Source organism: Schistocerca americana, chromosome 5 (genome assembly GCF_021461395.2).
Source record: "Schistocerca americana isolate TAMUIC-IGC-003095 chromosome 5, iqSchAmer2.1, whole genome shotgun sequence".
In the NCBI taxonomy this organism is placed as follows: Eukaryota; Metazoa; Arthropoda; class Insecta; order Orthoptera; family Acrididae; genus Schistocerca; species Schistocerca americana.
The window spans coordinates 614,934,359-614,940,358 of NC_060123.1; positions in this window are offsets into that span (position 1 = coordinate 614,934,359).

A 6,000-nucleotide genomic window follows, 5' to 3' on the forward strand; every position below is an offset into this window, starting at 1 on the left:
GTTGGCAGAAGAGCCAACACCGTGTTACTACAGGAGGCCGAAATGCACGTGTTGTAGCTCACGCAGGCTGGCGTGAGGAGGGAAGAACTATACTGACGTGAGGTCTGGAACATGAAAAGGAATGAGAATTCAGAAAGCGGACGTAATTAGTTTGATACTTAACTTTAATCCATTAATGAGGAACGTCGCTCTTGACGGTGCATCAGTCACAATATTATCTGTTCAGAAGACATAGTAACTGAATATGGCGCCTTGCTAGGTAGTAGCAAATGACGTAGCTGAAGGCTATGCTAAACTGTCGTCTCTGCAAATGAGATCGTTTATAGTCAGCGAACCATCGCTAGCAAAGTCGGTTGTACAACTGGGGCGAGTGCTAGGGAGTCTCTCTAGACTAGACCTGCCGTGTGGCGGCGCTCGGTCTGCAATCATTGATAGTGGCGACACGCGCATCTGACGTATACTAACGGACCGCGGCCGATTTAAAGGCTACCACCTAGCAAGTGTGGTGTCTCGCGGTGACACCACGGAAACCACGTCCAGACATCGTGGGGTTGGGCGGCGACCACTCATTACAGATGTCGAACGTCGTAGGCTGAGCATACGGGAAAAGTAGGACAGGCGGAGAACTTTGGCGGAACTGACATCAGACGTTAATGATGTGCAGAGTACAAGTGTGTCTGAACACGCAGTGCACCGAGCACTCCTAACGATGGGCGTACGCAGCTGACATCCCACGCACGTGCCAAAATCAAAACACCATGATATCGGCAACTATGACTGAAAAGGGCACATGACTATCGGCACAGGATGTTGGGGCAGTGGTAGAGCGTTGCACGGTCTGACGAATCCCGGCTCGCATTCGAGAGGACGACGGTTCAATCCCGCGTCCGGCCATCCTGATTTAGGTTTTCCGTGATTTCCTTAAATCGCTCCAGGCAAATGCTGGGATGGTTCCTTTGAGAGGGCACGGCCGACTTCCTTCCCCATCTTTCCCTAATCCGATGAGACCGATGACCTCGCTGTTTGGTCTCTTCCCACAAACAACCCAACCCAACGAATCCCGATACCTTCTTCATCATGTCGATTTGACGGTGTGAATCCGTCATCTTCCAGTGCAACAGTTCCATAACATCTGTATTGCGGGACGGAGACAAGCTGACAGCGACTCCGTTATGTTCTAGGAAACGTTCACTTTGGCATCCGTGGCTTCGGTGGAACTCGTGCACGGCACAGTGAAGGACAAGAACTATCGTACATTGGCCGCAGACCACGCACACCCCTTCATGACGATTATGTTTCCCATCTGCAGTGACGTTTTTCACCAAGATAACGCGCCATGTCGCAAGTCCAGGAGTGTGATGGAGTGGTTCGAGGAACACAGTGGCGAGTTCCAGTTGATATCCTGCCCCCAGCTCATTAGTTCTGAACCCGATCAATCGCATCTGGAATGAGATTGAACGTGGCGTCAGAACTCATCGCCCGCATCACAGGAATTTACGGGAATTAAGTGACTTATGTGAACAGATGTGATGACAGTTCCTTCCAGCGACCTACCAAGGCCTCATTCCTTCCAAGCCGCAACGCTTCTCCGCTGTTGTCCGTGGCGAAGGTGGACATATCGGCTATTAGGTAGGTGCTCATAGTGTTCTCGCTGATCAATGTATGTGGCAATCCCGTCAGGTGGATGGTAAGTTGGGCCAAGGAGGTGGTATCATCGTATTTTACCCCTTGTCTTTAGTTGATCCTCATCACACGGATAGCGATGACGCCACCATCATTTTCCAGGCATAGTTTTTATAAATATTGGCATTTATGTTTGTACTTCTCTCTATACGAGGGCCGTTTGAAAAGCCCGTACAAAGTCCGAGAGATGACACTACCGGCGAGTATCGAGGTCATGTTTAGTTAGTAGCATCTTTGGAAAGAACGCACACCAAGTCTCAGCCATATTGGTCTATTTCTTTGTGCTTGACATTCGTGTGAATCAAGGAAGTCGAGTGATAGTGAGAAAGTGGATGGAAAAGAATTTCGTGTGGTAGATCTTGCTTGATACTCAGCACGGTGTGACACAGAGCCCCATCTCCAATCGTCTTTTTAGCTTTTAGAAACAATGATTGAATCTTTCTCTTGCTTTTTGAAGGAAATACGTTCAAATCCTTAGCAGACGAGTCTGGTTTACTTCTTCCGTAGTTTTCTCTAAACTACTGAAATTGAATTCTAAATTAGTTTCTTTGATAAGGACACTGCGGATATACTTCGCTATCGTCGTTCAATAGGAGTTTGTAATGCAGACGTCGGCGGCGGAATGTCAACCACCAAATTCTAATGTGTGTGAAACCTTATGGGACTTAACTGCTAAGGTCATCAGTCCCTGCTAAGGTCACTACTTAACCTAAATCATCCTAATGACAAACACACACACCTATGCCCGAGGAAGGACTCGAGCCTCCGCCGGGACTAGACGCACAGTCCATGACTGCAGCGCCTTAGACTGCTGGGCTAATCCTGGCGTCAACCACCAGTAATTCTCTTCTGTCCATTTTGAAATTAAATTTATTTCCCTCTCCTAAAACCATCTTCGACATTCTGGGACGTACATATTCCAGGCTGAATTAGAAATATACTGTTGGCAACTGAAATTGGGGTCCCACGCAGGCATTCAGTATGGAACAAACGTCATACTGGGGTGCTGGGATACGCGGATTTTCAGCCCTGCTGCAGATATGAGTAACGCCATCTACTTCTTGCATATAAGGAGAGATTCCGCGGCGGTTTTGTCATCCAGAAATGGCACTTGAATGTAGGTCGTTCGAGAGAAAAACGTGTCATGCCTCATATAAGAGGCAGAAACGTCTGCCAGGCGTGTCGTAATTCAAAAGCGTCAGGATGTCTTCCCGTCGTAGACTGGTGTCTAACGTCCCGTGTAATTTCTCCTAGTACTGCTCCAGGTGCGACAAGTCTCATGGGAATATGTAATCGGTGAGTTCAAGAGAGCCATTTTCAATGCCCTGCAGGATCTCAGCAGCTCTAGTGACTGGCACCCAATAGTACAGGTACGGTCAGAGCAATTGCTTTGCCGTATCTCACAGCCACGTCACGTGACTTGAATCAGGAAGTGGGTTTGACTGCAAACAGACCAGCGTCCAGAGTGAGGCAAACTGCTGCTTATCCGCTCTCCACCTCAGCTCTCGCAGGCATTCTTTGCAGGTGTTTACTACAAATTGTGTCTATTTAACATAGACACTGCAAATTCCCTGATTCCACACGGGCTGTGACTCGAACAGTCCACGCCACGTAGAAAATGAAAACTATGTTTAAGAAAACTTTGTAGTCTGCAGCCCCTACGACGCGATTCAGAGACGCCCTCAAGAAGCCTGCAGTGATTTATGGAAATGGACAGCAGATTGGGACATTGGGTTCTACGTAGCTAACAAGCGAAACTCCCGATCGCGCCACCATCAGATTTGGCGGTAAAAGGGCTCGGTAGACAGCCCGCCAAAAACTGAACACAGATCAAGCGCGAAAACAGGAGAAAGGTGTACTGACCGGTGAAAAAGAAAGCAAAATAGTAACAGTGAACGGTCTAAGCACAAGAATTATAGCATAGAGGAGGTTGAAAAAAACATGACGTCGTGATTAAGTAGTCACGATATGGGACTGAAAGGGGGCGAGCCGTGTTCAAATTCCCCTAGTGCAATTTTCTTTTTTACTCTCTGTATTCAAATTTGTGTCTGTGTGAAGGTGTACCGTCCGTTTGCAACAGCGAGGTGTAAGGAAAGGACCTCCAGACGTAAGTACCTCGTATCTGTTCTACACAAGTAGCACGTTATAAAGTGGCTTTCGAATGAGAACTGCAATTGTTTTATGACAAGGCGATAAGTGAACCGGATCCTCTGCCGGAAAACACGTCTGATGTGTCACAAACGGCATTAGTATGTGTGTCTTATGATAGGAATCTCTTATCGACGCTCTTAATTTATACGCGGATGAGTGACGCGCTATCCAATGGACCATATTACCAGTAAATCTGATGGGGGGGGGGGGGGGGGGAGTTTCCCCATGTGAGAGTGACTGTCTCCTTGCCCGACTTAGATATTCCTATGAATATGAATGCGATCACTTCCAAGTAAATGATGAAAGCATAGTAGTTTATCACATACGCTGCAACAAAGGAACGCAACAGTTTCACAATCACACAGTTTCTTTGTGCTCTGCCAAAACACGTTTTTAACGTTTTTGAAGTTGCGTTCCGTTTTGGAAGTTTTGACTCTTGCAGTCCTTTGTTGCGATACAGTTGAGACCCGTTCATGTGTTTTTTTTTTCATTTCTGTGAGACGTTTATGTGGTATCTCGCCTACTTTCAAACCTCATCACGTTTACTTGCGACGGCAAAGTATCCATACTACTCGGCTTATATTCTATAAACGATGTATAGTGTGACAACTGGCAAGATTACAGAAAGAGCACAAACATTTCAATGACTAGACGGACAGTTCATAATGTTTTGAAAAAAAATAAAGAAAATCATACGAGGGAGGTTTGAACTCGGTTCGTCCACTTTGCGGTCTCATACAGTGACCGCTTAACGACGCCGCCTTGGCTCTTCCGCGTTTCTCGGTGTTGTACTTGTTAAGCTTGTACCGTTCACTGTTTCTACTCGTATTTTATGAAAGGCAGAACGCTTAAGGAGACTAAAGAGAAGCTCGATAAACATTACGGTGACTCTGCACCTTCGATTAGAACAGTTTATAAGTGGTTTCAAAATTGTCGGAGTAAGCCGTATGGGCACAAGTGATGCTGAACGTTCTGGACGCCCTGTGGAGGTAACGACTTCAGAAATCATTGATAAAATCCATGATGTGGTGATGGATGACAGAAGAGATAAGGTGCGTGAGATATCTAGTGCTGTGGGCATCTCGAATGAACGTGTAAATAATATTTTTCATAAGCATTTGGACATGAGAAAGCTATCCGCAAGATAGGTACCGAGATTGCACACGCTTGACCAAAAACGAAATCGTGTGAAGTGTTGCAAGGATGGTTTGCAGCTGTCCAGGAAGAGTCCGCAGAACTTTAAGCATCGTTTCGTCACTGTGGATGCAACATGGCTACATTACTATGCTCCTGAAACCAAACAACAATCTAAACAGCGGAAGCATCCGCACCAGAAAAGGTGAAGACCATTCCTTCGGCTGGAAAGGTTATGGCGACTGTCTTTTGAGATTCGCAAGAGATATTCCTCATCTTATATCTAGAAAAGGGTAGAACTATTACAGGTGAACGTTATTCATCGTTATCGGATCGTTTTGAAAACCGAGCTGCGAGGAAAACGCCGGCGATTGGACCGCAAAAATGTCCTTTTCCATCTCGACAATGTACCAGCGCACACGTCAGCAGTTGTGATCGCAAAATTAATGGAAATACGATTCCACTTCATTTCACATCCCCCCTATACTCCGAACTTGGCTCCCTCGGACTTCTATTTGTTCCCCAATTTGAAGAAATGGCTGGTGGGACAAAGGTTTTATTCAAATGAGTAGGTGATTGCAGCAACTAATAGCTATTTTGCAGACTTGGACAATTCCTATTATTCGGAAGGGATCAGCAAATTAGACCAGCGATGGACGAAGTGTATAAGTCTAAAAGGAGACTATGTCGAAAAATTAAAAAAAAAATGTTTACCACAAACACATAAGTAGTTTTTATTTTTTCATGGACTTTTCAAACGCCCCTTCTTATTGTTGTTGTGGTCTTCAGTCCTGAGACTGGTTTGATGCAGCTCTCCACGCTACCCTATCCTGTCTCTGACAGAATTTCAATGTCATCGGCGAACCTTAAAGTTTTTATTTCTTCTCCATGGATTTTAGTACCTACTCGGAATTTTTCTTTTGTTTCCTTCACTGCTTGCTCAATATACAGATTGAATAACATCGGGGAGAGGCTACAACGCTGTCTCACTCACTTCTCAACCACTGCTTCCCTTTCACGTCCATCGACTCT